Below are 15,471 nucleotides of genomic sequence, written 5' to 3'. Positions count from 1 at the left end.
GGTCACAACTCGATTTGGTTGTGGCCCAAAGTAATATCCCCCACAGGATTGTATGTAAATACAATTAATCTGTTCCAGACTGTACAAACTGTACATAAATATATTTTTTCAAAGTTTTTTAAGCACAAAAATAGTTTATACCATAGAATGCACAGTGTAATAGTAAACTAAATGTAAAACCATTGAATAACACTGAGAAAACCTTGAACAGAGAAAACAAAAATTGCAAGAGTTCACGCTACAGCCTTCCAAACCGCTCGCTTTAAACACTTTTTTAAAGCACAGGGAAAAAAATGAACATTTGAAAAATCCTCAATTTATTCAAAAACTAACCATAAACAACCAAGAAAACTAACCTTGCATGAGTCAAGTTCTGGCATGAAGGAAGTGAGCGTGAGCAGGAAGCAGGGTGGAGAGGAGATTACAGTTTTGTGGTAAAATCTCTCTGCGCATGCACGTCTGGCCGAGAACAACGTACTGTACAGGGAGAGACTGAACACGTGCGGAAATCACCGGCGCGTACGAACCGGAAGGGAAACTGATTTGTTCGTCACCCAAGTGTGTGGTCGTGGTGGCAAACTTTTTGGTTGTAGCCCGATTTGTACGTGGACTGAGACGTTTGTGACCCGAGGTTCCACTGTATATATGTATCTAGCCATCTATATTTTTATGTTCATATACAGTATATATATATATATATATATATATATATATATATATACTATATATATATATATATATATACTGTATATATATATATATATATATATATTGTGGAGGACTGCCGGCTTCCCATGCCGGTCCTCACCCCCAGGCCGCCAGGAGGAGCTCTCCCGACAGCAGGATCGTGCCCCGAGGTCCAGCAGGGCCTTATGGACTCTGTAGTGTTTATACACAGCCCTGCTGGATACCTTGGGGACCACCAGGAGTCGCTGTGGGGGGACTTGTGGGCTCTGTTGTGCCTTATGACCCGGGAGTACGTCACGGTCACGTGACGGGAAGGAATGGCGTGCTCCCGGGGTGAAGTAAAAGACTGATTGCCCTGACCCGGAAGGAATAAGAAACTGTGGACTGCTGGGACAGGAACACCTCCGGGTCAGGGGCTATAAAAGGACGGTGCCTCAGTCCAGACACTGAGCTGTGCTGGGTGGGAGAGGAGCAAAGTGTCTGGGCGAGGAGGAGTCGTTTATTGTGTGAGTTTAGTAGTTTTGTATGAGTAGTATGGAGGGTGCTTGGTGCACTGAGGAAAATAATAAAAAGTATTGGACTTTTACCCGGTGTCTGGAGTTGTACCTTGATGGTTCAAGGGAGCACTAGCGCCCCCAACTGCCACAATATATATATATATAATTAAATTAGGTTAGATAACTTTTATTAATCCCATTTAGATTAATACAGTAATAGAAACATTAAAACTAACTTACATACTCTCATGATAAATAATACAGTTAATTGATAGACAGACAAGTAAATAAATAATAAATACATACTGTGAAGAAATAGCAAAAAGAATAAAAGTGAATTTACAGAATAGAAGTATCTAGTCTGGGATCAGGACAGCCTGCTCGATCACAGTGCCAGCCCTGGACATACCAGAAGCAATTGTGGAAACGAGGATGATGACAAAATTGGATGCCATCATGAAAAATGTCCTCCAGGAGGCGCTTCTTTATTGGCGCACATTTAGCCAACAAGCTCATTCCACCACAGTAGGCGAAGAAGAAGAGCCTCCGGGGGTCTTTTCTGCCCACTGCTTTCAGGCAATTCAATGCATCCACCTGATGTACTCATTAAGTTTATTGATTGACTGATTGATTGATTGATTGATTGGCTGTATTATTTGTCCAGCAAGTCTGTATTCTTGTTTTCTTTGATGTCTCTCCCGCTGTCTGCATTTGAATTTCCCCTTTGGGATTAACAAAGTTTATCTAATCCAGTATTTTTGTCTCAACATTGCATACCAGAATTCATATTCTGATTACCCGTAATAATTATGAGCAGAGTGAATGTACGGTTTGCCATGCACTGAGAGATGCCAGTGTGGCACGATTCATGTACCGTAGATAAAACACAATCCTTCAACACGTAGTGACAAGGTGTGATATCGTAGAGAGGCCAGCTCCAATATGGCCTTTTACAGCTTGTTAAATGTCATGTTTATTCAAGGTAGTGCATTATGGTCAGGAAAAGGCAGCCGGCGGACTAAGTGGTACGTGCCAGTCTATAAAGTGACTCCTAGCGAGCGTGCATTAAAACATTAAAAGAGCACGAGACAAACACGCTGACATATCTGGACACAATAAGCCACACTATTAATAATAATAATATTTAAATGGCAATATGACAATTAATTATTTATCCAGCAATAGCCTGAAAAAAAATACTCTTTCTTATATAACCCAAGTTTTCTATCTGATTGTATGCAAACTAAATATAGCTTATGCCAAACTGCCTTCTTTGCAGGGCTGCTGTGAACAAACTGATGGCCTCCTCGAGCTTCTTTCAATGGAGGTAATCGATCTGATAGGGCGGCACGGCGAGCGCTCATGAAGCGCCGCACTGCTCACTTTTTCCACCGCGAGGACAGGTGTTTCCATGTAACAGATGGACGCCAGCTGACAGGCCTTTGCACGTAAAAAATGTCGCCATTCCATCTACCCCCCTCTTGACACCGTGACCGTCCTGCTATTTAAAGGAAGACCACATCCATTAACGATGACGATCCATCTTAAAAGAGAATAAGATGGAGGTGTTGCTCCTCAGCCCCCTCTGTTTCCATCAGTGGCTTTGCCAGTAACCTTGGCCCTCTGTGCCCCCTACGTATGAAAACGTGTGTGAAAAACCTGGGGGTGATTTTTGTGTGGAGTACAAGTTTCTGCTGAAGCTTCATAATGCACTGGTGAGGCTTCATCTGGAGGCCTGGGTGCAGTTTTGGGCCTGCCAGACATAGCAGTGCTAGGAAAAGTCCAGAGAAGAGCAACCGGGCTGATTCCAGAGCTACAGGGGATGAGTGATGAGGAAAGATGAACGAGCTGAGCTTTTAAAGTTTAAGCAAACGGATATTTAGAGAATGTTTGGTAACCTAATCACTTACTGTAGCCATTCACACTGAGCAAGGGAGGAGTGAAGAAGAGGAGGAAAGGAGCAGCGATGTCGACAACAAGGCTGCTATTGAGGGTGGCCACCAGGGGGGTGCTCAAGCTCCCCAAACCTGACACAGACAGACACTGGGCACAAGTCCAGCACAACACGTTTTAATTTTGGGTATGGGAAACGTTTCCCAAGTTTCCCACCTACACAGCACAGTACAAAGCACAACACACCATGCTTTCTCTTTCTCTCACTCTGTCTTTCTGTCTCCACTCCTCCTGGCAAGCTTCGCCCCCCTTTCTCCAGCAGCTCCTTTTAAGTGAAGGCTTGGTCCAGAAGCCCCACTAAGTAGGGTTTCCTAATCCTTGCAGCACCCAACAGGGCTGAGTCACTGAACTGCAATTACCCTGAAGTCCTGTGGGAAACTGTGGCACTGCTGCAACGCATGGGGACTGTCATCTAGCGCTCTGGGAGGGAGATAACGCCCTGTGTGAACTTAAGTCCTTCCAGTGCAGAGGTGTCCTGGCCAAGTGTTCTGGTCGTCCACCACATGAGAAAGCTGTAGCTACCCAACGGCATTAGTTACAACTGCGCAGGCTGGTTAGGTGGCTATCACCACTCTACACAAGAATCCTTTAACATCTCGTCCCAAGACCCCCCCCAGCCACCCTTACCTCCATGACACCAGTGATGCAGAGTCCCACTCAACCCCTTGAGACAACCTAGCTCTTCAATCTCGGCTCTCAGATCTGTAAGCTGGGGAGCAATGGCAAAGGAAAGGACACAAGTGTTGATGTTGACAACAAGGATGCCAGTGAGGGACCTGTGGCTACCAACATCATTAGTGATGTGTGTGCAAGCTGGTCAGGTGGCTATCTGAGCACCTCACAGGTACCCCCTGCTGCCACCACCCTGCACAAGAATGCCTCAACAACTCGTCCCATGAATCATTTCCCAGCCACCCTTTTCTCAATGACCCCATTCACCCCTTGAGATAACTGAGCTCCTCTCCTTTGGTTTTCTAATCACACAACGTAGCAGCGGTTCACACTGGGTAGGGCAATGAGTGAAGAAGAAAAGTCTAAGGGTGGCGATATGGACGATAAGAATGTTAGTGAGAAACCTGGAGGGTCCCATAGCATTGGTGACAATTGTGCGGGCTGGTTAGCTGGTCATTTCGTCACCTCACACTCCACTCCCCCTATCGCTACCACTGCACACAAGAATCCTGTAATAACCCGTCCCATGACAACATCCAGGCCACCACCAATGTTTGTGACAACAGTGTCACCCCTGGGCCCCTCTTGTCCCCTTGATTTTGTTCTTCCCTTCAATTTTAGCTCTCTGATCACATCCTACAGTGGATCAAACTGGAAAGGAGAGGAAAGAAGAAGGAAAATCCAAGAGTGGCAATGTTTATGATAAGAATGCTTGTGAGAAACCTGAAGGTACCAATACTGTTAGTGACAACCATGCAGGCTGCTTAGGGGGCTATTTAATCACCTCACAGGTACCCCCTGCTGCCACCACTTCGCAGAAGAATGCTTCAACAACTCGTCCCATGACTCATTTCCCAGCCACACTTTTCTCAGTGACCCCATTCACCCCTTGAGAGAAGTGAGCTCTTCACTTTTGGTTCTCTAATCACACACCATAGCAGCAGTTCTAAGTGGACAGGGCAATGAGTGAAGAAGAAAAGTCCCTGACTGGCGATGTCGACGATAAGAATGCTAGTGAGAAACCTGGAGGGTCCCATAGCATTGGTGACAATTGTGCAGGCTGGTTAGGTGGGCATTTCGTCACCTCACACTCCACTCCACCCTGTCGCTACCGCTGCACACAAGAATCCTGTAATAACCCGTTCCATGACAACGTCCAGGCCGCCACCGATGTTGGTGACAACAGTGGGCCCCACTTGTCCCCTTGATATTGTCGTTCACTTCAATTCCAGCTCTCTGATCACATCCTACAGTGGATCAAACCAGAAAGGAGAGGAAAAACACATGAGTGGCAACACTCACAAACAAGTGAGAGATCCTCGTGCAGACTGGTGGCAGAGGGGGAATGGCTTTGTTTTTGGCATAAATAATCTATTTTTGAATATTTTAGCCTCTGGCATTATTCTGGGTATGACAATACATTCAAAGCCTGTCATGAATGCTGGCGTCATTCTGCATAGCCCATTTTCCAAACCTTAAAATGCGTAAAATGTTTCTAAGAATAATCCCGTGTTTATTGCAAAAATCACGGAATTAGAACCGAGATGCATTTCATTGCATAGGCAGACCTTGGTGGCCCTGACGTTAGGGAGAGCTTTCATTTCCTTGGAGCCTCGGCTCACATATCCCAGTAACGCGATCTCAACGCCGCCAAGCGTTTCAGATTCTAGTCCAGCAAAGAAGGCCTCCGTGTTTTTTTTTTGTTTGTTTGTTTGCATGCTACAGTTATTTCAGGTTTGCATGTTCAATAGGTCAAGAATTTGGTCCCTTTTATTTTTGGAGAGGCTCGAGCTGGAGGGGCGAACTAAATACTAGCAACGTGCTCTTCTGGGTCTGTTTTAAAGTTTGCTCCACTCTTTTTAGTTGTCTTTCTCTCCAGGTTAATAACTGAATTAAACATTTTACACCACACACCTCTCATGTATAAAAGTCAGGGACGTGCGGTCCTACCCTGTCATCGTGAAAAGAAAAAAAAAAAAACAACTAATGATGACAGCATAAATTAACTTTGTAGATTGGTCTGTGCTATAAATTTGTCTTCTGAATGATTCCAATAATTTTGATCATTTTTAATCACTGAATTGGCGCATCTCCTGTTCAAATATTGGGGAGAAACGTGAGGTGCGGTAGTGATGAGCCTCACCTCACCTCTGACTGCGCTCTCCCTCACACACGGGGTTGACGTGCGTGCCCGTTGCTGTCTCTCTGCATGACGCCAATATAACATTTGCAGACACATTTATTATACACCCTGACTTTCAACAGTCTGGCTAACATACAGGCATATGAAAAAGTTTGGGACCCCCTCTCAGCCTGCATAATAACTGACTCTCCTTTCAACAGTAAAGATCACAGTGGTATGTCTCTCATTTCCTAGGAGTACTGCGGTGTTTTCTGAACAAAGATTTTTAGTGACGCAGTATTTAGTTGAATGTAAAACTGGCTGTGCACAAATGTGGGTCCCCTTGTCATTGTGCTGATTTGAATGGCTGTCACTGCTCAATGCTGATTACTTGGCTGGCTGAGCTCGTCAAGCCTTGGACTTCATAGACTGGTGTGTCCAATCATGACTGGTCAAAGGTCTTTAAGGTGGTCAATTGCAAGTTGTGCTTCCTTCCCTTTGACTCTCCTCTGAAGAGTGACAGACAGCATGGGATCCTCAAAGCAACTCTCCAAAGATCTGAAAACTAAGATTGTTGAGTCTCCTGGTTTAGGGGAAGGCTACAAAAAGAGATCTCAGAGGTTTAAACTGTCAGCTTCAACTGTAAGGAATGGAATCAGGAAATGGAAGGCCACAGGCACAGTTGCTGTTAAACCAACACAGCAGGTCTGGTAGGCCAAGAAAAATACAAGAGTGACATATGAAGAGGATTGTGAGAATGGTGACAGACAACCTACAGATCTCCTCCAAAGACCTGCAAGAACATCTCGCTGCAGATGGTGTATCTATACATCGTCCTACAATTCAGAACATCTGTATGGCAGGGTGATGAGAAAGAAGCCCTTTCTGCACTCACACCACAAACAGAGTCGCTTGTTGTATCAAATGCTCATTTAGACAAGCCAGATTCATTTTGGAACAAAGTGCTTTGGACTGATGAGACAAAAATGGAGTTATTTGGTCAGTACAGAAAGCGCTTTGCATGGCAGAAGAAGAACACCACATTCCAAGAAAAACACCTGCTACCTCCTGTCAAATGTGGTGGAGGTCCCATCATGCTGTGTGGCCAGTTCAGGGACTGGGGCCCTTGTCAAAGTCGAGGGTCTGATGAATTCAACCCAATATCAACCAGTTCTTCATGATAATGTTCAAGAATCAGTCACAAAGTTGAAGTTACGCCGGGGTTTGGATATTCCAACAAGACAATGACCCAAAACACAGTTGGAAATCTACAAAGGCATTCATGCAGAGGGAGAAGTACAATGTTCTGGAATGGCCGTCACAGTCCCCTGACTTGAATATCATTGAAAATCTATGGGATGATTTGAAGCAGGCTGTCCATCAAATTGAACTGAACTGGAGAGATTTTGTATGAAGAATGGTCAGAAATACCAACATCCAGAATCCAGACACTCATCACAGGCTATAGGAGGACAGCGTCGAGAGGCTCAAAGGAGCAAAAGGAGGCTCAGCTAAGTATTGATGTCACATCTCTGTTGCGGTGCCCACATTTATACACCTGTCTAATTTTGTCATGATCCATATTGCATATTTTCTGTTAATCCAATAAACTTAATGTCACTGATGAAATCCTACTGTTTCCATAAGGCATGTCGTATATTAAAAGGAAGTTGCTACTTTGAAAGCTCAGCCAATGAGAAACAAACATCCAAAGAATTAAGAGGGGTTCCCAAACTTTTTCGTAAGACTGTATTTAATAAATGAGTGTGATGTATTTAGTCTTGCTGATCCGCAGCGAGAAGGCACAAGGTGAGGCAGACAGTACTGTGCCACCCTGAAGGGGGCGCATGTGAGCCCAACAGGTGCTGTTCTTCTACGCAGAGGCACCAATAAGTTAGCGAGATCAGCAAGTCAAGGGCACTAAGGCGGTCCGTTTATTTTTTTATTTTTTGTTCCAACCAGGGGAAGACTGGCCATTACCCGGTGGGCCAAGGACTCTGGTCTGGTCATGGGCTGGCCAGTTCATGAAATACATTTTATGTAATGGTTACTGTTTGACATTAAAATTAGTTTTCTAAACTACTACACATTATATGTCTGGTACTGTGATTATATATATATATATATAGTATACTGTCAGTATTATGGCATGAAGTTGTTTTAGTTGTCAGTGCACAACGTGGCAGCGAAAAATTTGGTCAAACTGCCTTTTGCTGATTTCTGTTTCAATGCCACTACATTTCTACTACATTATTGCAATTTATTTTATCTCATATCTAGTATTTAATATCTTCGGTAATAATAATTAGTTTAGATGATGTATTATGGATTTTATTGTTCTCTGGTCGTTGGTGTGAGCAATAATTGGTGGTTTACAGCTGCGATTATTAGTATGATGAAATAAAAGTTATAAAGCACAGGATAGCAATTTTTCATATTAGAACTGAACATTTGTAGTTTATTGTTAAGTTAATGGGACATTTCAATCAGGTGAGGTTTTCATTATAACCTCGCTTATCATTTCTTCCATTTTAAATGGGCAGTTTGATTATTGAGTAGAGTTCATATCATAGGCTCATAGCAAGTAGCGAGCCGCGTACTCATCACAAATTTAAAGAAAATGACAATGTATAATGGGCCGGGTGGGTCGGCCTCGTCACCTCACTCGTTGAAGGATTTGAGACCCTGTCCGCTCCTGGTTCCAACTGACTGCCGAAACGGAAGATTAAGAAAATAAGGAGGACTTTTACAAGAACGTGACGGAGATTTTCGTCGAGACGGACAGGCGCATGGACTTCCATCCATCCATCCTTCGACCCGCTATATCCTAACTACAAGGTCACGGGAGTCCGCTGGAGCCAATCCCAACCAACAGAGGGCACAAGGCAGGAAACAAACCCCGGGCAGGGCGCCAGCACACCACAGGGCATGGAGTTCATTTACAAAAAAAAAGGTAAGACAATAAACAGTTTATAATTTTATAAAAAGTGGGATCAGACTAAGAAAATAAAAAAAAAAAAAACCAATCCAATATTTAAAAACTCAATTTTGACCTTAAATAAAATATTCTTTTGTTTTTCTTGTTATCCTTTTGGTGAACAGTCTGTATTAAAATTGATGAATGCGTCAGAAGTCAAAGCTTTTAAAAACAACTAAATATTTCAATTAAGGTCAAAATTGAAATCTGTTTTTTTTTGTACACCACTCTGTATTTTCATTTGTATGGAATGAGTGTGAATTGTGACGTCAGGTTTAGAAGGCATGGAGGGAGGACTTTTGAATGTACTGCACTATTTATTGGATGCGTTTTATTGTAATAAAAGCGCCTGTTTGCACCATCCCCTGGCTTTGTTGGTGTCCTCACTGCCCAGCTCATCCGGTTACATTACCGACGGTGTCGGGTTTGAGAGGCTCCTTATAGGGAGGTGGGAGCCACGGAGAAGAACCCACCTCGTCACAGTGCTGCCAATTGAATAGTGAATAAGCGACTCGTTGGGGTTCACAGATTTGTAAATCTCACTCTGAAGGAGTCACCAGCCATGGACCTCAACGCACGTCACTGACGTCTCACGGCTCCGGGAGAAAAGTGAGTTTGATCCCTGGGCTGGTAATCTGGGGGCTTCAAGGCTACACGTTGTTTAAGCATGCGATGCCCTTTGGCTTGTCTGATCGCCATCTGCGTTTCACAGAAATACAGTTTAGGTGATGTAGCCTGGTGACTGAACTGAGCTGGTGTGAGAGTATGTGGGCATCTGAGTGGGCGAGTGAGCCTTCTAATGAACTGGCATCTGCTTTCACTGAATGCTGCCAGGATGAGCTCTGGCCCAGCCTTCCTAAAACTGGATTCATGAGTCATTCTCCAGCCCTCTTAATTCCCTAATGTAAGGGGGTACCCAAAAATAACCGGAATCTGTACCTGGCGCGCATTATCCAGACTTAGTTGCGGATCTCACCACCAGGTGTGGCACACTTTACAGTATTCTGTGGCAGTCTGCCCAGATCAAAATACAGGCAAATGTCGATACCACATGAACTTGGCACAAAAAAACTATTTCAAGAAAGAGTATGCGAGGCTGGTGAAGACACCAATCGGTTTACTCCTCATCATCCATCCATCCATCATCCAACCCACTATATCCTAACTGCAGGGTCACGGGGGGTCTGCTGGAGCCAATCGCAGCCAACACAGGGCACAAAGCAGGAAACAAACCCCGGGCAGGGCGCCAGCCCACCACAGGGCACACACACACACACCAAGCACACACTAGGAACAATTAAGAATCACCAGTCCACCTAACCTGCATGTCGTTGGACTGTGGGAGGAAACTCACACAGACACGGGGAGAACATGCAAACTCCACGCAGGGAGGACCCAGAAAGTGATCCCGGGTCTCCTAACTGCGAGGAAACCCCTCATCATAAGGGTGTAATTTTCCTGTTTTTTTTTTTAGAGGGCCAAAAACTGGGGATACCCCAAAAAGCTTGAAGTCTGTCATAACTACACATCAAGACAAGTCGAAGATTATGTCATATGTCTGGTTAGGGGTGGGGGGGTTGGATTGTCTCATACCGGTGGGAACCAAAAAAACCAGAAGTGATCTCTAAACGTTCCGAAGTCATTCTTAGGACGCTTATCAAAATGGCGGAAACCACATTACACTGGCAAGAAATACGAAATAAGAAGCGAAAAATTGAGGTCGGAAAATTCAGGCAAAGGCCAACTGCAAAGGAACTTTCAAGAAAAAGTATGCGAGAGTACATCGTTGCAAAAAGACACCCACCGGCCTTCTCTTTATCGTAAGGGTGAACGAAATTTCTGGGGTTTTTTAGGCAAAAAAAAAAAAATAGGGGGGAAAGTTTGAGCCTTCCACATTCCTTCTGACCCCGATGACCTCACTTCCTCTGCTCTCTTAAAAACCGCCATTTTCGCCTCCTTAAGTCCGTTCTGGTTTGGACTCGTATTGGTGCACAACGTACTCCCGACTTAACTCTTTCACAGCCAGGAAAAATGATATGGGTGGTGGCCCCAAACCTTACGACTCCATTGTCTCATCTTTGACAGAAGACAGAAATATCTTGGGTTCCTACTGTCGGCAATGAAGTCAAAGTACATTTAAGAATCTCTGCATTTTTTTTTTTTTCCTTTTTATTTGCATTTTTCCATTCCGTCTCAACTTCTTCCGATTTGGGGTTGTAGTTACCTCATCCAAGAATCGGTCATCACGTCTTTACTTATTAAATATTTAGTCATTGAGAAATAACAGCGTTACTTCAGTAGAATGCAATCACACGTGTTAGTTAAGGATATTAACATAGAAGGGGACCCCCAAAAGCGTGACGTCTTGCCTAACTAGTTGACCCCAAATATGTTTTTTTTTTTTTTTTCGTACCAGTGAGTCAGGAGACGGCGGACAAAACAAATGAAAATATAAAAACGGAAATGATCTCAGAATTCATATAAATACAACATTTTAAATCTGACAGCAAACGAACATACAGTATCTTCAAAATGATTGTCGTATTGTGAACAAAGTCGATTTCTAAGCTTAACATGCAATATGCACTTTTTTTTTTTTATTTCGTGAAGCCAAATGTGAGACGAGAATTAGATTACATAGCAGGATAATTCCGTTTTGCCCGCTTCAGCTGCTGTTTGCTCCTGAATTTCTTAGCGAAACAGAAATCTTTCAGACGCATTACTTGTGACCCAGGAGAAAATGATTTTATTGACCAAATGCTTAAATGACCCCGAGTTTCATAAATAAAGCAGTGAAGTGGAACTCTAGTAAATGGTATTTTCAGTCCTTTACATCGGCTTCATAAAGAGAAAGAGAGAGAGAGAGAGAGAGAAAAAAAAAAAGAACGCCTCTCAGATAACATCAGACGGGGGGCTAACCGGCATTATGGCTTTGAACAAGCTCAGAGTGATGAGGATAAACTTTACAAATGCGAGTAAAATAAGACAGCTTTTTTTATTAGGAGTATTATTTTTCCTTACAATTGTTGATCCATCCATCCAGCTTCTTGTATTCTGTTACCAATGATGATGATATGGAATATAAATATAGTAAAAAATATATAGAATACCATCGCATTAGGAATATTATAAGTTTACTAGCCGCAGTAGCCGCCGGGCGTATTTGTAAAACGAATTAAGGAAAGAAAAGCAGAGGTTTGTGTTTTTTTAAATGGCGACTCTGCTGTCCTATCCGTCACCGGCGCTCAACTCCCCCTCCCCGAAAAAAGAACGTTTCTGCTCTCGTGAGTCGAGGATTTATTTATTTATTTGTTTATTTGTTCTTTGGGGGTCTAATGAGATTTCAGAATTGCTCTAACGCCTTGCTGGGTTGTAAGCACGAATACTGTCACGTCTGACTCGCTCATCTTCATTCCAGCCGCATAGTGCTTACATGACGAAGAGGAGCTGGCAAAGAAGGAGTTAAACGGCAAACTTTGGATTCCATTTCGTGATCGAGCCTCACCCAGTTCTCTCCAGCTTTGTGGCCACCACAAAACAAGCACTAGGATGTAAAGTAAACCTCACATCCATTCCTGAATCGGTTATCAAAAAGGCACACGCCACTGTCATTTGGAAGACAGTTTTATTAAAAACGCTCCGATGACATTCCAGAACGCCTTATTGCTGACAACCTCACAAAAGTGTAACTTCCTCTAAAATTAATACTTAGGCGCCGGAGTGATCAATACGAAAACTTGCGCAACACAGAGTTGTTTATGCGACTGTAAGAAAGCACAACAGAAATGGCAGGTTTCGGCACACATTCCTTAGAAAAGAAATCAGTCGTACATCACAAGATGCTCTGATGCCGAGGAGGGAAGCAATTGAAATGACAGCTGCCAGGCGTGCCGCCTGGGAAAGGCTGATAAAGACGGCGTGAAAGAAGCTTGCAGCACCATTGAACAAAACATAAAGTCTTTACACTCGTGTGTGGAGACACTGTAGAGGAATAGTTAAATAAACTAAGGCTTGTATATAGTGCCTTTCATATTGGTCTCTTTATTTAGCTACCTTGCTTACTTTTAGTGTTATTTTCATACTTCTACCACTCCATCCATTCATAATATAGTCTTTCACATTTATCTATCCATCCATCATATAGTCTCTCTGTCTATCTATCTATTCTTCCTACTATACTAAAACAAATAACTATCTATCTATACTAAAACTAATATCTATCCATCTCTATCCATCCTATTATACTAAAACTAGTATCTATCTATCGTGATAGACAGCCAGGAACTCCTGGAGGATGGAGGGACCAGGAGAGCAGCACTTCTTTTCCCTGAGCACCTGGATGGTCCTTGATCCCTGGGGGAGAGCACTTCCGGGATACCAGGAAGCGCTGACAGACCAGGGATGGTTTACACCCGGAATGCTTCCGGGTGCAAGGGCAGCACTTCTGCCACACTGGGGAGTGCTGTTGGAAGTTCATCGTCAGGCACCTGGAGAACATCCGGGACAAGATAAAAGGGGCCGCCTCACTCCGTTCCAGGAGCCAGAGTCGGGTGGAAGAAGGATAGAGCTTGCAAGACAGGAGTGGAGGTGGCCAGAAGGACATTGTAAATAATAATTTGTAAATAGTTGTTTAATAAGTGTGTGTGTGTTGCAGACACTCTGTTTGGGTGTCTGTTTGTGGCCGAGCTAACCTCTTATACTATCTAACTATCTAATCCTGCCAACTATGCTATCTATCTATCTAGCTAGCCTAGTATACTAAAACTAATATCTATCTATCATATAGTGTCTTTCAGTTCTATGTAATCCTGCCAACTATGCTATCTATCTAATTCCACCAACTACGCTATCTATCTATCTATCTTGCCTACTATACTAAAAGTAATATCTAATCCTGCCAACTATGCTATCTATCTATCTTGCCTACTATACTAAAACTGATATTTATCTATCTGTCATATAGTGTCTTTCAGTTCTGTCTATTTATCTATCTAATCCTGCCAACTACGCTATCTATCTAGCTAGCCTAGTATACTAAAACTAATATCTATCTATGTATCTATCTATCTATCTATCTATCTATCTATCTATCTATCTATCTATCTATTTAATCCTGCCAACTATGCTATCTATCTATCTTGCCTACTGTACTAGAACTAATATCTTATCCTGCCAACTGTGCTATCTATCTCTTTATCTTGCCTACCATACTAAAACTAATATCTATCTATCATATAGTGCCTTTCAGTTCTATCTATCTATCTAATCCTGCCTAATACAATAAAACTAATATCTATCTATCTATCATATACTTCCTTTCACTTCTATCTATCATTACACATGCTCACCTGAGGATCATCTTCCCGGCTCTACTAAATTAAGCGATACCAGTCCAAGATGAAAGGGGGTGTTGTTGCTTCCTGTACTTTCTATTTTACCTGCAGTTCTAAGAAGCTGTCATGGGAAGATGCCTAGCCCCGCCCTTGGTGCTCAGAATAGGCTCCACCCCTTCCTGCCAGGTCAATATCTGGAAGGTGGCGTCTCATTATGATTCAACCATCTCAGCAGACAGATCTCAAGAGTGACAGAACCCTTTGCTCCATACTGGTGAATTGTTTGTTTGCTTGGCTACCAGTATTTACTTTGCACCCCCAGTGCGCCTTTTATTTCTGGCTCTCAGCTTGTGACATTTGTCGGTTTTCAAGGTAAGTGTATGGCCCTCGCTAAATAAGTAAAAGTCTTTGTAGCCTTGCAACCTTAATCTTTACTGTAGATAATAAAGAAAAAAAAAAAGAACAAAACCTTAGCAGAGCTTAATTATTATGAAATACATTATTTATTGATGAAACTTTAAAGAAAAGAAAAAAATCCCAAAGGATGATGTAAAAAGCAATAAAATATAAATCATTTAAATTACATCATCCCTGGTGACTCATTCTCGGTTTCTCTGAAGATTCAGATTTGCATTGAATTTCCTTTTCCTTTCTTTAGCCCACCTGTCTGATCAGAACCCTAACACGGTGTACTAACATTCAATTTTTTTTTTCTTTTGATTTTTACTCTTCGGCTGCACAATAAAAATAACAACATTCGATAACAAGCAATACTACACTTTTAATTCATCAGAATGTTCATTGCTATCATGCATCTGCGTCCGAGCACCTTCTCTGGGGTTTTGTCGAGGTATGTAACGAGCTGCAAAAACAGGTCACTAATTAAGAAAAGGGTTTTAATGAAACCCGGCAGCTACTGAGGCCCTCCAGGACTGGATTTGGGGTCCCCTGGCTTAAGAATTCTAGCAATGGTAATACCCTGCCCCTCCAGTGGTTGGCGATGTGTCTTAATGGTTCTTTTCTTCCTCCCTTTGCAGACCAGAAGATTGATGGCTTTACCCCCACTGACATCACTTCCAGAGTCTGCCCACCTGGGTCTAGTAATGGTAATACCCTGCCACTCCAGAGGCTGGCGCTGTGTATTTCTCCCTCTGCAGACCACAAGGTTGGCAGCTTTACTATCACTGACCTCACAGAGTCCATTGGCCTGGACACCCCCCGCTCCCCCAC

At 43.1% G+C, this 15,471-nt stretch overlaps 1 protein-coding gene across 3 annotated transcripts in view; it reads right to left on the bottom strand.

Annotated features, from left to right (window-relative positions):
• Window positions 1–15,471, bottom strand: part of LOC120516513 (1-phosphatidylinositol 4,5-bisphosphate phosphodiesterase beta-1) — a 487,951-nt gene that overhangs the window by 115,892 nt on the left and 356,588 nt on the right. The gene's annotated exons all lie outside the window — the stretch shown is intronic.

This window comes from Polypterus senegalus, chromosome 16 (genome assembly GCF_016835505.1).
Source record: "Polypterus senegalus isolate Bchr_013 chromosome 16, ASM1683550v1, whole genome shotgun sequence".
NCBI lineage: Eukaryota > Metazoa > Chordata > Cladistia > Polypteriformes > Polypteridae > Polypterus > Polypterus senegalus.
This window is presented reverse-complemented; position numbering and strand designations above follow the sequence as displayed.